Below are 21,299 nucleotides of genomic sequence, written 5' to 3' on the forward strand. Positions count from 1 at the left end.
AACAAAAAGCCCTTCAAGCATGGAAAAATGATTCAGGCTATGGACAAATTAGTGTCAGAAAATGATTTGACAATATATTGGAGGAAAATTCGTGGACACTTAAAAACTCCAGGAGAAGATATGGAAGGAAATAATAAAGCAGATCATTTAGCCAAAATTGGGGCTGTGATGGGAGAGTTGCTACCCATTGAACACTTAATTGGTGAAATACAAATAGATGCAGTTACACACTCTAAGGATCCAAAAGAAGTAGAACAACCAGTAGTGCAATGGAGTTCTGATACACCAGATCAAGATCTGATTAAGGCAAAAAAAGATGATCCAATTTTGGGAATCTATTATAATCATTTAATGGACCCCGAACAAAATCCTTTAACTGAGAATGATTGTACAGGAAAAGAAGAGTTGAGGGTATTGTTAAAGAATAAAAAAGGAATTAGACTACAGGATGGACTCATGATCAGGGAATCCATAACAGGACAAATACAGTGGGTGGTACCCCTTTCATTCAGAGGGCTAATGCTACACCATGCACATGATGCAATAACTGCAGGACACAGAAGTTCACAAACAACTTTAGAGATACTGAAAGATTATGCTTACTGGCCACATATGTCCCAAGATGTGGAGGGTGCCTAGGGGGTGCCTAGTATGTGCCCAATTTAAACCCGCTTCACCAATGCATAGAGCTCCACTGATAAAAAGAGGCTTAACCCTTCCATGGTCAGATTTGCTAATAGACTATATGGGGCCTGTAAAAACATCGAGTAGGGGGAACCGTTATATTTTGAGCGTGGTTTGTTTGATGTCAAAATGGATAGAGTGTATTCCTGCACCAGATTGTAGTGCGCAAACCGCAGCTACACTACTGGTTAATCATATATTTCAAGATTTGGGTTACCACAAAGAATAGAATCAGATAGAGGAAGTCATTTTACAAGCTCTTTAATGAGTAAAGTATGGCAGATACTGGGGGTGAAAAGAAAACTGCATATTGCATACCGACCCGCCTCTTCTGGGAATGTTGAACGTTGCAACAGATCTGTTGTGGAGATATTAAAGAAATTTGTAGCAGAGGCAGGTTCCAGCTGGGATTTACGATTACCTCTGGTTTTGATAGCAATCAGATAGACTCCTGCCAAAGCAAAAGGTATCAGCCCTCATGAGGTGTTAACATGAAAGAAAATGGTACTGCCACAACATTTATTATACAGGACACATGAACAGGCACTTGTAAGCGCATCTACAGTTCACGAATATGTGGAAGAACTGAGGAAGCATTTACAACATGCATTTGCATTTGTGTAGCGAAATTTGGAAAGGGCTGCTGACAGTGCAAAATTATATTCTGATTGAAAGGCATCTGTGAAAGAGTATAATGTAGGGGATCAGGTATATAAATTTAATTTTGGAAAAGGTAAACATAAAAATTCTACATTTCTGGCGGCCTGGCAAGGGCCTTTTCAAATTGTGGATAAGGTGTCTCCAGTAGTCTACAAAATATTGAAGACAGAGGGTGAAACGGTAACAGAGCAATTTGTTCATGTTAATCAAATTAAGCCCTGTCATGAAGTAAAGAGGCTTGAGCAAGTAGAAACAGCTTAAGTGCCCTGAAGACATGGAAGGGAAGACGCAGTGGATGTTTTCATAGTATCCCACATTATAGAAATAATAAAATAGTTGTAGAGATTAGAGAAATAAAGTTAGATGAAAATACCATACATGGTAAACATTGACAAAAAGGGGCTGAAGCAGATTGAATTATTATGGTACAATGTTGAAATACATTTTAATGTATAATGGTGTTTTGTGTATATGTTTGTTTTCTTTAACATGTGCTTAGTTTCAGAAAGAAGCGGAATGTTTTGGACTATTTTTCTCTATGGTATAAAGGGTGAAATTGGTATTGTGCTATGTACTTAATCTGTCTCTTTTCTATTTGATTTAGAACGACTAATATATCTTTTGAGGTCGGAGGTCACAGGACCGAAGGACACGAGAGATGACGGAGTCCTGGAGTCCACGGGATGAAGCTCGAACAAAGCCTACGGACCGAAGTATGGAGGTGAAGACAAAATAACCGGGACGCTCAAAGAGATGACTTCTCTGGAAAAGAATACAAGGGTGCCAAAATGGATTTCACTGGAGGAACCAGATGATGAAAAGTTGATGATCGAGATGTCTCAGAGGTGCGATCATAAAGATAGTGAACATCATTAATGGGACAGTGATGAATTGAACTTATTGAATTGAATCGAATTGAATTGAGCTTCTGCAGCTTTGTGAATGAATAAGATTATCCTATGTGACTGGAATTATGGGGGATGGAGTCCCACAACTTTATTGTTTTATTTAATTATTTTAATTAATTATGCTAATTCTTTATTTATTTATTTTATTTTATTATTTTGATTGTAACTTAAAATATTGATTTCACAATTAAACAAAGACATTTGAATACACATGGACACTTCAGTTAAAAAGAAACATGTACAATATTTTATGAACTGAGTTGAAATGAATTTTACTTTTATTATGATTGAGCAGTGATGTATTATGAAACATTTCAATGTTCATTTTATTGAGTTGCTATGATTGAAAGAAAAAAGGATAACAATTTGGGTTTCCTCCAATTATGGATTTGGGTAGCCATAATTGTCGGAAAAAGAGTGAATATGTAAGAAAATATATAGGGACCGATTCATGGAACAAAAGTGTGCCGAAAATCCCAGCGCAAGCAGGCACAGGGAGGCGCAAGCGTGAGAAAGCAAGCGCATGTGCACGCGTGCGATTCAGGGAAGGCGCTGCGCTACTTTCCCACTGGTTGTGCGCCAAATCCGTGTATGGCGCACGCTGGCGCACACGTCTCCAAACAGCGTGTGCTAAGAGCACAGCGAAAGCGCACATAGCGCAGCGCACACAACAAAAGTAGGCGGAACAGGGGACGTAACACGCGGAATGGGGAATAACGCGTGAAAAAGAAGGTGTAACTGGGGAAGTACTGCTGGGAAGTACACGGAACGCCCACACGCACGCAAACCACACGTATTAATGGTATCGAATAGGGCAAACCCGCGCACGCGCAAAGACACGCACAGGCCTAAACACGTCCGCCACACGAAGGCAGGCGGTAGCGTCCCTGTGCATTACAAAAGTGTGCACAAATAAAAAGCACGTATATACTGAGTGGGGTACGTGTATTACTGGGGTTCGCGGGAAGTTTTACACGTGAAAGGGCCCTGTGCGAGTGGGGTATGTGTATTACTGGGGTTCGCGGTAAGTTTTACATGAGAAAGGGCCCTGTGCGAGTGGGATACGTGTATTACTGGGGTTCGCGGGTAGTTTCACACACGATTGGCCCTGTGCGAGTGGGGTACATGTATTACTGGGGTTCGCGGGAAGTTTTACACGCGAAAGGGCCCTGTGCGAATGGGGTACGTTTATTCCTGTGGTTCGCGGGAAGTTTCACACGCGAAAGGGCCCTGTGCGAGTGGCGTACGTGTATTCCTGGGGTTTGCGGGAAGTTTCACACGCGATTGGCCCTGTGCGAGTGGGGTACCACTCACCTTCTGCCTTGTGTGTAGAAGAACGCATAGCCAACACCCACCTGCTGTGAAGTAATAGCGAGTGAACCCCAATGGCTGGAAAACACATGCCCGCATCCCACGAAAAGCACGTACAGAGCAATGGAAAGCCACGTGGGATCTTCAACCCGTGCCAGGGCAACGCCCGTCCGCGATACGTCACAGACGCGCTTACGCACTAAGGGCCTTTGGTCCAATGAAATCGCGTACGTGTGCTGACGGGCTTACGCGCTAAGGGCCTTTCCTCGGATTTCACACTGACATGCACTTTTTTCACGTGCCAATTCACTCCGTATCAAGCTGGCCATGCGTACACACACGGAAGACCACGCTCCTGCCCTGAAGGCCATTTTCCTGCCCCCCAGATCCCCGAGCACGTTCCCACCTGCCATCTGCTGCTGCCTGACTGCCTGCTGCCCACGTGCCCTGCTATTTGGTGCCTGCACGTCAGCCAGGGTTCCAGTTGCTGTGTCCACCCCTGCTGGAACAGACTCCCGACTGGGATACCATCGCTCCACAGCCCAGTCCCTGGACCCAGTTGCCCACCCACGCCTGCCTCGGGGTCGCCATGTCGGGGCAAACACCATCTGAGACCACTGGCGACCCCCAGCCAGAGAGACAGAGGGCCACCAGCTTCAGTGTGAAGGAAGTTGGTGTCCTGGTGGAGCATGTCCTGGGGCATTATGATGCCCTCTTCGGAACATCACGCGCCAACAAGGAAGGACGGGAGAGGATCTGGGACAACATAGTGGTTGCCATCATCGCGGAGGGGGTGGCAACCTGCGACATCAAGCACGTCAAGAAGCGCTGGGAGGACTTCAGGTCCAGGACCCTCCACAAGGCCTGGCGCCTCGCGGAAGAGAACCGGGTCAGATGAGGGTCCTGGAACACGTATACCCAGCGCTCCACGTCCAGATCCTTCAGAGGAAGACCAAGCATTGGTGTGCGAGACAGGGCATGTTGCAGTGTGCTGGTAGTCTGATACTTGCCTGTATGTGTGACATGGGCCATGTATGGATGTGTGTGTGCAGGGACATCATGGTCATGCATTTGAGACCAGTAATGTGCGAACCACATGGTTGGTGCATGAGTTCCAATGCTACATGGGGAGCTGTATGGCAAATGCACACATGAAAGCATGCCAGTGTCTGTTCTTGCACATGGTGTGGGTGTGAGGGATGGATGCTGCTGTCATGTACATGTATGGTGCACATGTGTGTGTGTCTGAGAAGTGGTCTGTGACTTCGATACGCCATGGATTCATGACACATGTCCGTGATGATGTGTAGATTCACTCATGCAGTGCGGTCACCACTGTATGCACTGTGTCTATCCACTGTGTCTGTGGTGTACAAGGCATGATGCATGACCCTCCGGTGATGTGTGTGCATGGGAATCAGTGTGAGCCAGTATGCATGTGAGTTTGAAGGCAACATTTTGATTAATAGAGGCCCTTGTACATGGATGCTGATGTTGATTGCAGGCGCCATGCCTGTTCATGCATGTGTGTTGCATGCATTCACCCATGTGCTGTGGAGGGACAGGATGGAAGTGACGTTAGACACTGCCACTCATGTGTTATTGCTTCCTGTCTAGGGGAATATTGTACTGTACCCTGATGCTTGTGTTCTATGTCTCCCTGTACGCAGCGTCAAGTGAAGAAGAGGGCGGAGACGGTGCTGTGGAGCCCAGCGGCGGGGATGCCTCCACTGGGCGGCGACGCAAGTTCCAGCCACCATCCCAGGACTTGCCATCATCCGGGAGCGAGGGGGCTGGTGCCGTGTCTGCCACTACGGCTGTGGCGGAAAGGCCGGGTGAGCCCCCATAGGGGCTTGCAATGGCGGAAGACGGTACGGAGACATCCAAGTTGGTGGTCTCCACAGAGGAGGAGGAGCCCGCTACTGAGCTGCACATGGGGACCTGGTGGGGATAGTACCACTGGTGCAAGTGGTGCAGTCCAGAACCAAGGTCAGGAGGCAGCACAGGTCACCACGGAGGGGCCTGTGTATGTCCCTGTCCTGGACCCTGTGACTCCACCACCATGCACCAGCAGGAAGGACCCGTCCCAGGCCCGTCCGCAGGTGGGGGAGAGCGCCATGTCATCTGCCTCTCCACTACCTGCAGACGAGGGGTCCCATGAACGTATGGGCTCCGTCCTGATTGGTGTCATGTTGCGCACGTGTGACATTTGTGATGGCGTGCGTTCTTCCTGGGCAGAGACCGCACGCCATCACGAAGAGCAGCGTTGCGACGTGGCACTGTTGGGATGGGCCCTGGTTGGTGGGTTCCTACATGTGACGCGCACTCTGGCGGACCTCTCCTCCTCTGTGGAGACTATGCGCCAGTCGTTCTCCCTGCCGTCTTCCGGCCCAGATTCCACCAGGGCCCCCTGTGGACCTGGCCTGTCCAACACAGATCCCATCCCTGCCACAGTCGAGAGTCGGCGGTCCAGCAGGGGTGGACACCACAACTGGAGACCAGCTGATGGAGGATGTGCAGGCATCATCGGACAGGGCACATGGACAGCAGCAGCAGCAGCAGGAGCAGGCTCTAGGTGGGAGCAATGATGGCTCGGGGCCATCGACATCAGGGGGGCAGGCATCGGCCAAAGGGCAGGAGAACCCTGGAATGGATGTGTCTTCCGTGTGGCTGTGGTTGGGCCAGTGCATAGATGCGGAGCGGCGGCGGGCGGTAGAGGCGCGGCTCGCCATGGTCAGGGCAGAGTTCTCCATGCATCGGGCGTTGAGGCGGACAGAGTGCCTCGAGGTGACTCGCAGGGAGTTGGAACAGGCCATGAGTGCCTCCCTGCAAAACCTTGGTGCCAGGGCAGAGGCCCGCCTTCGGGACATCGACATGGAGTTCGACACCACGGAGTGAGCCGCAGGACTTGCCCGCCACCATTGTATATAGTTAGATAGTGTTAGGTTTCCTTTCCTTTGCTTTTTTATTTTGGTTGCGCTTGGACAATGCACCACATTTTTGTATATAGTTTTTTATTAAGTAGTATTTTTGGTAGGTTTCATTTCATCAGTTGGGTTCATTGATCCTGGATTGTTCATTTGTACATAGTTCACCATTGGATTATTCTCATTTTTTTTATTTTCACCATGGAGCAATGGATTTCACTTTCTTTTTTCCCTTGGATTTGCTTTGTTGGACTGTGACTTTGGACACCATTTCTTTTGGATTTCTTTGGATTATGATTTCTTGTTTTTTATTATTTTACGGACATGCAGCATTTCTTTAATTATTCCCATTGTTGTGTGTTTTCTTTTAATTACATTCATTTTGTGTTTAATACATTTTTTTCTTCATACTTCGATGTGTGGTATTATCTCATTGGTTTCATGCATGTCATGATATGGGTTTTCACATTCACTTGCACCCATTGTGTGTGTGTGAGACGGACATGTGTTCAGTAACATACTTGCCTTTGGGGTTGTATCATGTAATTGCCTTTTCTATGTGCTATGTGGGTGGATGCAATACTTGGTTGGGTCTTTGGGGGGCTGGGGAGGCTGGCCATAAGGGCCATGATTGAGGATCGTCATGACGTGGGGGCAGGGGGACATGAGTGGGACATGAGTGGGGGCCTGCTGGCAGGTGCCCTGCACTGCTGAGGGGTGGGGGCATAGGGGGATATGAGCGGGGGCCTGCCCCAGTAATACACGTACCCCACTCGCACAGGGCCAATCACGTGTGAAACTTCCCGTGAACCCCAGTAATACACGTGCCCCACTTGCACAGGGCCTATCGCGTGTGAAACTTCCCGTGAACCCCAATAATATACGTTCCCCGTTTGCCGTGCTGGTACAGGGTTAGCGCAGCCCTTTTTCGCTGGATTGGGGATTTTGATGGCTTTTCCCTGCGCGATGGGCGTTCTTGGGGGCATAACTGGCGCTGCTGCAGGGATGCTGTGCCACTGTGCGCCACGGCTGGTTTTGGTACCTAAAATCCATGAATACGCTGTGCGCGGAAATGGATTTTAGCGCACGCGGCTGGCGCAGAGATTCGCACGTGCACACTGTGCGCCAGCCGCATGCGCCTCTTGTGCGCTAAATTCCATGAATTACCCCCATAGTGTTTTACCAAAATGTAAAGGTATACTTTTTATTGCAAAATGCAGTGGCATTTTGTTGCCAGTAGTAATATGGCACATACATATATTTTTGTGTTGCCAGCATAACATGTGAATATGTTGTTGGTGGCATGCAAGGTACAGAATTCATAACACAGCAAAGCCCAATGTGAAACTGCAGAGAATGAAGTGCATCATTTTTTTTTCTGTGATGCCTTATATATGAGACTACATTAATCGTATAAGTGACTAATTGAATTAACATTACTAAACACTAATTCTAACTTAACATTATAATGTAGTCTCATGTGCAAAATGAGGTGAAAATACATATTTTGGTCACACTGCTGTAATACAGTTTAAATGCTCACTGGCATTTTTTTTTCTTCTCTTCTTTTTCTTCTGTGTTAACTTGTGGAGAGCAGAGAGAAAGTATGCACAGCGGGAAATAAATTGAAACAGTTGCTCAGAGAACAAGGATTTATTTGTTCCAAAAATTAAGGTTGGCGCAGAAAACATGCTTTGACCTGATTGGAAGAAAATGTGTGCAGACATGCCACGTAAATAAAGTCGGAAGGCTCTCAGTTTTGCTAATGGTACAACTTGCGGAGAGGAGTTAGTGGGGACTTGGCTGTGAAGACAGAAGGAGTTCCAGAAGGAGTTCCGAGGGGTACAGAGTGCTGGCTGAGGAAATGATCACGCTGTGCTCCCCACACACACACACAAGATTTACAGAAGCATTCCGTGCTGACTGGGCCTGTCTTTGTGAGTGGAGCAAGGTCGCGTGGGGGACTTCAAAGAAACATTTTTGATAAAATGTACAAGTGAGGACACTGTGAAATGCCACATGAATGGCTGAGCTTTAGAACAGCGTAAAAGGCAGGGAAGTCACTGCATGTATTTTTTCGCCATGTTCAGAATGGGGGAAAAATAACCCATGCTTTAAAAGGCTTGTTTGTTCTGTTTTTATTTCTTTTTGTATTTCAGATGATGATGCAATATATCCATGGTAAGATTTATTAATATGTAAATAAGGTTCCAAATAATAAGTATCCATGAAAACAAATGGCTTTAGTGTCATTTTTGCATCTGTGAATTTATGTATATAAATATACAGGGGAGATTCATTTTGTTCAGTGGTGCATTTGTCAATTTACCACTGCAGATAAAACAACAAACCAAAAGAAGCTAATAATATTCAGTGATAAAGCAGGTTTATGTGGATGTGCGTGTCTTCATTGCATGATGATGGGAGGTAATCGGAGATAATATATAGATTACTGGACGTCCATGAGCCAGTAATACTTTATGACATAGACCACTGGATGTAAATAAGCCAGTGATACTGGCCACAACCTATAGGTGGCGCTCTAACCCTGTTGGTTTTCTATCAAGTGCATAGGTCCAAGGCTTTCTATAGACCATTGGGAGGTACTCTAATAGAAAGGAATGTTTTGTTTTATGATGGGGCTATAATATAAGGAAGAAAACCATGCTCATCACTAAATACCGCAAAACAATATCACTAAATTACCCAATATAAGCTAACAAGGTATAGTCACCAAAATAATATGAGGCCAAACACAATCTAAATGCAGGGCTAAATTACCACCAAACTACCGCTCATATTTTGATGGTAAGAAAATACCGCCAAACCCCAAATTTACCCCAATCAGACAAAATATCCTACAAGACTCCTCGTCAACTGAATGCACTGGTCCTGGATTTATTACTGCCTGGCAGTTGCTAACCAGAGGCATAAGTCCATTACATTGCAAACCAGAAGTGACAAGTGTTATCCAAGAAGGAGGCAGAAGTCTGTTACCTTGCAAACCGGAAGTGAAAAGAGTCACCTAAGGACAATAAATCTTGTTGCAAGCCCATGAAATCCAAAAGGGCCACCTTAAAAGGTCCTTTAGAACATTGCGTTGCTTAGGAGGCTGTGACCACTCCCGCTTTATTTTCTTGACTCCAATAAATGTGAGTTTGTGTTTCCAAAAATATTCATTGTGTTTGTGGTAATTTTGAATAGGAAAGTAATCATTGCATCTATGTTTGGGTTATGGGGTGTAGCAAAGTAGGGTTGGGCCTGCAAAGGGGCTGGCCAGCCCCCAAAGGGGGCACTAGAGGGACAGCCTGCATAGCAGGCTGCCCCTCGGGCCACCTACCTGGGGGCACACAACTCTTCACCTCTCCCGAGGGAGGGATAAGAGGGCGTTCTCCTGGGGTCAGCCCTATCCAGCCCCATGCTCAGGGAGTATTCATAAAGCTGGTTGCTGCAGGCCTAACCCACTTTTTTTTGCAGCCCCCGCATGAAGTCCTCCCCACCCTCTCCCTTGTTTTATGCACCTATCAGCTGTTTGGACCTGGGTAGACAAGGTTGGGCCTGGAGGAGCACTCTAAGGTTAGGTCCCACCTGATGGCTAGATAAAGGGGATGGTTGAGAAACTGAGTTAATTTTGTGATGTGTTAACAAGTGTTTCTGTTCATGGATTGTGTAATTGTGTGCTAACATTTCTTTTGCGGTCGCAGGTGAAGTTACAAAGTGGTTACAATTGCTTCTGTTCATAAATTGTGTAATTTTGTTGCTAACTTTTCTTTTTCTATTGCAGGCAAAGTTACGGGACGGTCCTAGCCGGGGAGGAGTTTTGACACTGCAGTTTCAGCCACGTGTGGGACCCGATGGCCACACTTGAGCCATGTTGAGGATTTTGATGGGCAGTGACTCCCTTACAGTCAGCTAAGATTCCTCATCAACTGAATGTACTGGCCCCGGGTTAATTACTGCCTGGCAGTTGCTAACCAGAGACAGAAGTCTGCTACTTTGCAAACCAGAAGTGACAAGTGTACTCGAGAAAGAGGCAGAAGGCCGCTACCATGCAAACCAGAAGTGACAAGTGTCATCCGAGAAAGAGGCTGAAGTCTGCTACCTGGCAAACCGGAAGTGACAAGTGTCACCCGAGAAAGAGGCGGAAGTCCGCTACCTGGCAAACCGGAAGTGACAAGTGTCACCCAAGGACAATAAATCTTGTTGCAATCCCAGGAAATCCAAAAGGGCCACCTTAAAAGGTGCTTTAGGACATTGCATTGCTTAGGAGGCTGGGACCGCCCCCCGATTTGTTTGCTTGACTCCAATAAATTTGATCTTGTGTTTCCAAAAATATTCATTGTGTCTGTGGTTATTTTGACTCGGAAAGTAATCATGGCATCTATGTCTGGGATATGGAGGGGGCAAAGTATGGGTTGGCCCTGCTATGCTTCGCAGTATCACATCCATTTCCTGATCTGCGCAATAGCCACTAATCCAGATCGGAAAAGCGTGGAGAGTAAAACCAACTTTTACAAGTCCCCCAACCACCCTACCATTACGGTCCAGCGGCATAAAGCCCAGGCAAGGTCTAACAACTATGGAACATAATAAAACTGCCCCAATGACCCCCTGCTGCCCATTGAACTCAGGACCCCATGACACCCCAAGACGCTTAACACTCTCTGCCTCCAGGACTTGCTGACATTCGTTTCCTCCAGAAACCCCTACCCCCAGGGCCCCCTGTTGCCTCTTTACTCCAGTATACCCTGGCATGAGTTGTCCCTGGGTTCCCATAACACCCCTTGATCGCAGGACCACATAACACCTCCTGTCCGCATGAACGACCCTCTAACATTAGTTCCCTCCAGGACCCATGACACCCCCTGCCCTCAGGATCCCTGACATCCCTTGACCCCAGGATCCCATGACACTCACTGCCCTCAGGCCCCACGATACCTCTTACCCCCACAACCCCCTGACAGCCCCTGCTCCAGGACCCTTGCCCCCCTGACCCAGAACCCCCAGAAATGAATTGACCCAGAACCCCCTTTCACCCCTTGACCCCAGGACCTCATGGCACCTTTTGACCGCAGGACCCACTGATATTAGTTGTCCCAGGACCCCTGACACCCCCTGACCTGATGACCCCCTGACATTAGTTGCCCCCAGAACCCCAAATACCCCTTGCCCCAGGCCCCATGACAACCCTTGACCCCAGGACCCCCTTACATTAGTTTCCCCTGAGATCTCCTGAAACCCCTTGACTCCAGGACACACTGAAATTAGTTGCCCCCAGAACTCCATGACATCCCTTCATCTAAGGAGCCCCTAACACCTCCTGTCCCCAGGACCCCCTGACACTCCCTGCCCCCGGATCCCTGACACCCCTTGATCCAAGGACCATTTGACATCTCTGCCCCAGGATACCCTGACACCCACTGCCCTTAGGACCCCCTAAATCACACCCAAACCCCAGGACCCCCTGACAGCCCCTGCTCCCAGAACCCCCAAAACCCCTTGGGCGGCGGAACCCCATGGCACCCCTTGACCCCAAGACCCCTGACACCTCTTGACCTCAGGACCCCCTGACATTATTACCCCTAGGATCCCCTGACACCCACTGCCCCCTGATACCCCTTTACACCATGACCCCTGACATTATCTGCCCCCAGGATCCCCTGACAACCCTTGACCCGAGGACCCCTTGACATTAGTTGCCCCCAGAAACCCTGACACATCTTAACCCCATGATCCCATGACACCCCTTGATCCCAAGACCCCCAGACATTCTGACACCCCTTGACCCCTACCATTAGTTTCCCACAAATCCCTGCACACACCCGGCCCTCTGCTCCTGGCACCACCATCCATGCACTGCCACCTAGAACATCCCTTGCTTGCTTCAGAGTCGCCACATCACATCCTATGTCGATCCCCAAACCCCAGCCCATTGGGCAATTCATTGCTCCCGAGTCAGCTACCACTTGACAACTCCCTGCCTGATCACCATGCCACCTCCTCAGCCCAAGAACACCGAGAACACACAAAGACCACGCCTCAGCAATGTTACCTAAATTCACTGAGAAGGAGGTGAAGGTCTTGGTGGAGGGTCTCACATAGGAGGCTGACTGCCTTGTGGATCCTGCACGTCTAAAGATCCCACTACGCCAGTGCAACAACTTCTTGTTAAATGTCAGTGCCGTAGCATCAACACCCCACAGAGTGGGCCAGATCCAGAAGTGGTGGCCGGACCCCAAGATGCGTGTCCACAAATTGATTGCAAAACACTGCAGTGAGTCCCTGGCCACAAGAGGAGAATCACCACCAACACCCGTGAACCAGCGGCCATGGGAGGATCAGTCACTGGCTATGATCTATGTCAACTGCATGCAAGGGCTATATTCATGCAACACCTCTTGGGTGAATTGTGTGAGTCTGATATCAATTGATGGCCCATAATGACCACACATGTCCACAAGACCCCTACCCCCCTCCCTGTGACCATCAACAGGGATTTCTGGCGCAACTACATATGCACTCCCAAGACATCTCCGTGTTGGTACCTGTGCCCACATACGCCAGTTCCCATCTACACACAAGGAGATCGTGACCATAGAGAACATTACGCTCACGTTTGAAGGTGATTGTTTGCTCCTTGTAATTGTGGCTTGTAGTGGGGTTTAGATGCCTTGTTGGGATGATTGTTGCCTGCTGCATGCATGGCCAATTTTACTCTGACAATTTGCACCAGCTCTGAGAAGATGCATTGTTTTGGAGTAAATGTTGGAGTAACAACCAGTGCAATGTTTCAGTATCAATGTTTCTGAAGCACTCCCCCGCCCCAAGCCTCCACATGCATCTGCTTGTGTTATTACTGCCTTTGCAACTGGGGCCTTGCCTGGTTGCAGGGTTTGAGAGGTATGCCTAGAACCTAATCTGCTATCAAGATGACAAGTGCAGGCCAGGAAAGATCAGAGCAGCTGCTTCAGTTCTCCCGGAGGTGAATGGCAAGGCATGGATGCTGCTTATATGATTAGCAGTTGGGAGTGGGCATATTGCCTTCACACTATCGGGCCTTCCTTACACATTTTTGTCAGCAGCATTGCCATTAGTGTAATTTCAAAGCATACATTTTATGTGTAAATGCATGGCGTAATTTATACAATGTAAATTGCGCCATGGATTTACACATAAAATATAGGCCTTGAAATGACAGTAATGGGAATGCTGCTGACACTAATTTTTAAGGAAGGCCCGATAGAGTGAAGGCCAAGGGCCTACATTTTATGTGTAAATCCATGGCGCAATTTACATTGCCTAAATTACTCATGGTTTTTACACTTTGCCCATCTGGTGTCATGCCTGTGTATGCTGGTGTAAAGTTAGAGGACAGTTGTGTACAGGGCCAGCATGTGGTAGTGTGTAAATTCATGGCGTACACGGTTCATGCCTTGGATTTACGCCAGGAGTTTATTTGCCAGGGACTTCAAAAATGAGCTCCTGGGAATTGTTGTTGTAACCTACTGCAAAAGCTGGCGATGGCACACCAAAGCTGCATAAGGACCGGATGTTTTGGCCCATTGACTTGATCTGCTTGAGTTTGGACCAAAATGGGGCAAAATACGTTCGAGCTATTTCGGCTCCACGGCCTATCCACAGACTCAACCGATAAGACTCCAGAAATGGGATTGGCTGAAGCCAGGTTGAGCAATGTGTGTCTGGTCGACACCTTGGATTTAGATGGTGTGCTCAGAAAGGTACTTACATGGGCATAATGTGGCATGTGGGGGCATGTCGATCCAGGGGAAGATAAGAGCCTGTCTACGCAGGATGGGATAGGGCTGTACAAGAAAATAAAAATGGCAAAATGTGGCAATACGGTCATAAATGATGCAATGCATATGTACAGGTGAGGGCAGGGAGGGCCTATCACATGTTTGCATCCCATGACAAACAAAGGGACACAGTAGCGTAAACAAGGCAATTTTGTAAGGTTTGTAACTTTGGTTCCTGTAGACAGTATTGAATGAACAATTTGGAGATGCATATAAGCCCTACTGTAAATATTTGTAGGGCATTTGGTGATGTTTTGTAGGTAGGGAGTCACATATATAGAGGGGTTTCTAAACAATGTTTCCTTTGAACTTCGCTCCGTGGATGGAACTACAGGAGATTTTCCAAAAACAGGCTCATCTCACTCTCATTATTGTGGGAATGTTTCATGAAGTTCCACCTCTGGTGGGACAAACTATTGGGGTTCAAAATAAAACATTTCTTATTCAATTTCCCATAGGTGTAACATAGCATATTTTACCATGAAATAATACATGGACAGCATGTCCTGTCGTTCTTGACGTCAGGCATTGTGAACTACATTGCAACAACGTGCACTTCCTCGTCTGTCTCCTGCACTTTCCTGCATTTTCATCTGCAATGAATGACTGGTATAATCTAAGGTAAACACACATTTTGATAATTGACACTGCAGTATGTTATTTACTCAACCAAGAATACTACACTACAGGACATGATTCTGGCCCTGTGTGCAAACATTGAAACATGTTCTAGGTATGGCCATTTAATAGCCTTAGAAATTGTCTTATGCCTAGATCTAGGGCAAAGTTAAGCCTTCTGCTAAATACATTTGTAATTAGTTCACCTGTTCACAATAGCTTAAAGCATGGATAGGAGTTTGTCATGTACAGTTGCAGTTCACAGGATGATGAAACTTTGAATATTTTCATTTTGCACCTCCCTCTTCACCTTCCCCAGCCTCTTCAGCATCCTGTTTTAATATAACAGGTTTCTTGTGGACCAGAGCAGGGTTCAGGATCCCCACACTCTGTGATCTTTGGACCTAAACTGTGCCCACAAACTTAGAACATGCCCAGAGGGACCAGCTATTCCCTTAGAATGATATTAAAGAAATGTTGACTCATGCCGGTTACCAGTCTTTTACAGATCAAAAGTCTGCCCATTCCTTTTCCTAGGTTGGCCAACTCAAGGGCCGGATCCATGCTGGGTTTTCAAATACCCCTCATTAATATTCAGTAGCTACATTTCTATACAATGATTCTAAATGGATGCAAATCTTTCCTCATGAATATTAATGAAGGATATCCTGAAATCCCGTCAAGATTCTGGCCCTCGAGGCCCAGAGTTGGACAACCCGGCATGAATTTCTACCTTTCTTACCTCCTATGTGCCCAAAACACTTCTTTACACACCCAATCATTGGCATTGGCCCTTCTGCCAACTGGCTAGGCAACCTCACATTTTCAGTTTTCAAACTTTATTTTGCGAAAAGGCACACCTGAGCACATCTTGGAGTCCCTCACATATCCACGCACTGACTAACTCTAGTGGCACCTAGAACTCTACTGAAATTTGACATCACAGGAACTGCTCGGCTCAACTATCATTTAAAAAAAAAATATTTGTGTCTGATCAATCAGCAATGATTACTCCACAATTCCCAATAACACAATCAAATTACCCATCCTCAATTTCCAATGTTTCCCAGCATTTCTACATTTAGTGCACAGAATCCAATCTGGTTTCACCATGGCCAGGTTGCACAATATACTACTTTTTCCGACAGGTTTTTGCAATTTAAGACCACTACAGTAGTAATAGGCATGGTATAAGTGATTCATACCAACACAATATTTCTCCTTCCGCACAGTCCTTCTCCTGCATCTTAGTTCTCCTCCTTCACCCTACCCCTTCAGGGTCATCATTGTCCCTCCTTGTTTGTCACAAACCTTCTTCACAGTTCTTATCCTTTGAGGCAGTCCTCTGTCAGTCCTTTTCATTCAGCTGTCCTTCTCCTTTTTTCTGGTAATACTCCTTCATTTTAGGTCTCCTCCTTCTTCTTAGCCCTTCAGCTTAATTATAGTCCCTAGCCATTTATCACAGAACTTCTTCGCAGTCCTCGTCCTTTATCAATGTTCTTTTCCATTGAGACAGTTCTTCATCATTCTTTCTCCTTTGTTCTGGCCCTTCTCCTTCATCTTAGATCTGCCCCTTCTTCCTTGCCCATCACCTTTATCATAGTCCCTATTTTTTTTCACACACCTTCTTCACAGTCCTCGTCCTTTGTCATTGTCCTTCTCCGTTGAGACAGTTCATCATCAATCCTCATTTGTCTGTCCTTCTCCTTTGTTCTGGTCCTTCTCCTTCCTCTTATGTCTCCTCCTTCATCCTAGCCCTTCAGCTTAATCATAGTCCCCAGTCGTTTGTCACAGACCCTCTTCACAGTCCTCGTCCTTTATCAATGTTCTTCTCCATTGAGACATCCCTTCATCAGTCCTTCTCAGTCGGCTGTCCTTCTGCTTAAAATTAGTCATTCTCCTTAATCCTAACCCTTAACCTTAATCATAGGCCCCTCCGTTTGTCACACACCTTCATCACGGTCCTCATCAAAGTCATTCTTCTTTATTACACTCGTTCTCCTTCACCACAGTGCTTCTCCTTCATCAGTCTGTCTTCACAGTCTTTCTCCATTGCTAGAGTCCTTCTCCTTTGTGACAGTTCTTTGTCAGAATTCTTCACCTTCATGACATATTCATCTCCCCATCAAAGTCCTTCTTTTAATTTCATAGTTCTTCTCATTCATCACAGTCCTTCTCCTCTGTCACAGTGTTTATCATTTGTAATAGTCCTTCATCCTAATCAGAATGTCTCAGGCACCCTCTCTCTCTGCAACAGACTGGACCCCCCCTGTATCACTTGATCTGGCTTTTCTTCTTTTCCATAAATCCTTCTTTGACTCTTTTTATGTTTCATTTTCTTTCTTGATTGTATCGTTTCCTCTCTCATTGTTTTCTTCTTCCTCTCACAGGGGAGTGCAGTTGTAATGTCCTACCTGGATTCCAGGCTTTCGGGGATGTTGCAGAACGAGGACAAGGTGTCCTGACAGATGCCTGTGCCCGTCCACCCTCACTGAAAACCCTATTACGCTGATATTGATCATGGGCCAAGTGGGTATCCGTTGAGGATTTGTAGAGGAGCCAACATAAATATACGCAGGAGATCCCACCCCCCGACCTCCCCTGTATTGGAGACATGAGATGGTGCCCTGGCTAACACCAGCTTTTGTATCAATACCGCATTGAGTATTTGGAAGATGGTAGCCAGTAAGACAACCTTATCGAATGTACCCTCGAGGTGATGACACCAAGGAATATGAGAAAGAGCTAAGAAAATGGACTGTTGACGTCAGACGAAAGTGTGCACAGAGTCCTGAAATACTGAATTAAGATAATGTCTGAATCCTAGAGGAGAAATAACGAAGTAAAGACTCAAGTGAAGTTTATAAGTGTAAAAGAACAAGATTGCATGTCAGAAAGTGTAGCAGAAATAAGAAGTATAATGTATGTACATACCCTAAATGCAAGATTGATCAAGTCATTGGGCGTCATTATGACTCCGGCGGCAGCCATGCCGCCAGAGTAATTATTTTACCAGCACCCGGCAATGGGAAATTACAGCCCCGGTAATTCCCCATTGCCGGGTGCCAGTAAAAATGTCTTCCCATTACCATTTGAGTCCCAATAGACTTAAATGGGAACGGGGAGGACGCATGCACCGGCACCTTTCACGAATGGTGCCGGTGCATCCGTCAAGGTCTTGCAGACTCGTAGTTTGCCGGTCCGGTAACAACGGTGCCGCCAGCTTACCTGCACCGTTGTTACTGGACCGGCAAACTTGTAATGAGGCCCATTGTATAGGCTAGCAACAAGTAGTGAATAGAGTGCAGGTGGAGCCGCCATTGTACAGAAAATTGACATTGGTATCATGAAATAAGTAAGCCAAAGAACCATGTAGAGAAAATGAAAGGCTGTGTCGGAGTAGAATAACAGGTTGTTGGAGCTGCGTTGAGAGGGTCTCTGGCCTGATGTCAAGAACCGAGAAGTCGTGGTCAGCTATCTACGCTGACGAGGAACATGTGTGCGGAGGATGAATCCTCTCACGTTAAGGTGCAATAAAGAACACAGAGGATGCCAAGTCTTAATTCATTAAAACATTTCAAAGCTTGCAGAATGAACAGAATAGTGGTCTCTTGTCACGTGAGTCACGGATAAAAATAGGACTTGAACTTAGAGAGCCAGACACGATAGCGAGTGCCTTCACTCCTGTTGCATTCTTAGGACAAGAATGCTCTGTAAGGCCAAGTACAAAGAGAATTTCATGGCAGAAGGCATGGGAGATGCTGAGCTAATTGGGTGGTAGGGCAGCTTTGTGTTCTATATACTCGCACCTGGGTCTTGGCTTATGGGCTGCTAATTGAATCAAATGTTCCAGATATGGCACACGTGTGCCAAACCAATTGTATTAGTCAGTATAACGAAGGACCTTGTAGCTTGAGAAACCAATGAAACACTGTTTAACTGATTTTTCTTAAATGACACATATGAAGAGGGAGGCATAAATTGTCCACCTGATATCTGACAGCCAATAATAAACCTAGCTCCTATATGATTGTATATCTAGATGTGTCCATTAACCAATCCCAACACTTGATAGGTTGTTCACTATTACCATGTAGTATGATGTCATTCTGACGCATAAAGAAGTATATACAATTGTATTTTTTGGGGAAATTGAGGAGAATGAGCATACGTCCATTGATGTTCGTTGTAAACTCCATGTTTTAAATAATTTCTAAAACAGCAACTTGCCATCTTCTTGAGTTTGTCCGGTTATTCGGACTCAGAATTATTCTGGTGTAAACCCATCCAGTAACAGATGCACGTTTCCAAGGGCCATATGCTCATGTGGTAGCAGAGGATAGTTTCAATCTAAACTAGTTTCCCTTCTGAGTTTCGGACAATCGGGCATCCTCTGCCATTAGCTGGAAGATCGTGGAGTTTCCAGTGGAGAGCGGCTGATAGAAATAAACATGCAAGAAAAACCGAAACAGTGGACAGGTCCCTCTTTGAAGAAATCCCTGCTCGGTTTCCACAAGTGCTCATTGGACAGAAGGCAAAGGGGTCGGTTTGGAGGAGAAGTCAATACTGAAGGCTTTCAGTCGATTAAACTGATGTAAGTAGACTAAGGAAAATGGCAATATAAAGGGGTGTGATTGTAATATTTTATGAAAATAAGAAGGTAACAGGAATTTTATGTGGATAAAGGAAAGATCGACGAAGATGTCTCAAATTCCATTTGACATATTAAGAGAGAGGACACACACGGTCAGGACTGTGGAAGGTGATGTCTTAAACTCTGTACAGGTAATATAATTGGAGGCATAGAAAGAATACCTCTTACTATCAATGTTATAGGGAAAGGAGAAGGTGATCACAGGGTTTTGTTAATGTGCACTGTGTTATTATATTGATTATTATTTGATGTGTGATATTTTGAAAAGTGATAATTTGTGAAATTTGGAATTGAAGTTGTTTTTAAATTAAGTGTAGTAAACGATTGGCACCAGTCGGGAAGACAGATAGGTTGTTGAGACACAAGAGGATTTAGCAGCGATTGATGGTGCTTGCTCATATTTACCGTTTTTGAGGGTAAAGGTGTCGAGCAATAAGCCTAGAGATAAGTAGAGATTTATTAAATATAAAAAGGTAACGACCTGGTAAGTATCAACAGTTAATTGTGACTTGTCATTATGGAGGATACTTCTCTTATGTACCTTTGTAAAACAGTAACACGACATGCGCCCAAGCTCAAACAGTACAGTGCAGTGCGGAATGGGTAAAAGGCACTGCAGATAAGATGTTCATGCTGTGGCCACAAGGGGATCATTGTCAAAGGCACTATTACAACACATGACCACATAGGTGCACACTGTATACACAGGAAAGAAATTAGAGAAAAGACTGGCAGTTTTATAACTCTCAAAAATGTACTAAGAGGAGAAAGAGGACTCGCCACCGATGGAATGGATGCTTAATCAGCAATCAGCATAAAGGGGAGGCTATCAAGCCCTCTGCTCCTCGTACTCTGCCTGAAACTAAGAATGTAGATGTAGAAGAGACAGGATTTTATCCTTTGAAATAATTAAAAGCAGTGGCATGGTGTAGGGATTGTGGGATGGCAGGGCATATTGTGCATGCATGTAGAAGAAACATGCAGCAAAATGGAGAAAACTCACGAGGGCGGCATGTCATCCACTGCCATATAACACACAAACACAAGAGGGCTGTTCCCAGGACCACACATCCTATCAGACACAGGTACCACAAGCACAGCAGGTACAACAGCAGGGGCCAGTGCAAATGCATCCACTACAAGGGCAATCGCAACAAACAACTATGCAGACACAACAAAATGCAAATGCAGGGCAAACACTAGCACCTAGGATAGGAGGTGTCACTGTGGCAGGAGGGAACCTTTTTACAGGGATGAATTTGGACCCCCAATAGGACAGCTCATAGGGTGGCTTGATGTGTTCAGTACTATCAGTGACACCAGACCCCCAAGAGGAACCAATGGTCGATGTGACAATAGGAGGCAAATCTTTTTCTATTCTTGTAGACACTGGGACGACTCGCTCTTGTATAAGAGAGGGAAAGTACACAATGTCAGGTATTGCCATGAATGCTCAAGGGTTCTCTGGAGTTATGAATTTAGTTCCTTTTACTGATAAATTACCTGTTACTATTGGGGAATGTGACATGTTTGTCCCCTTGTTATATTTGCAGTAAACGCCAGTTAACATCCTGAGTAGAGATTTGATGATGAAACTTAACATGTCGATTTCATTTACGGATCAAGGAATAGTGTGCTCCACTCCAGGAATACATTATTTACACGTAGGAGAGTTTATACTGCCATTTACATGACAAGTGGCTCTACAAGGAGTTCCAGT

The sequence above is a fragment of the Ambystoma mexicanum genome, chromosome 8, assembly GCF_040938575.1.
Source record: "Ambystoma mexicanum isolate Mex_15411 chromosome 8, UKY_AmexF1_1, whole genome shotgun sequence".
Taxonomy (NCBI): Eukaryota; Metazoa; Chordata; class Amphibia; order Caudata; family Ambystomatidae; genus Ambystoma; species Ambystoma mexicanum.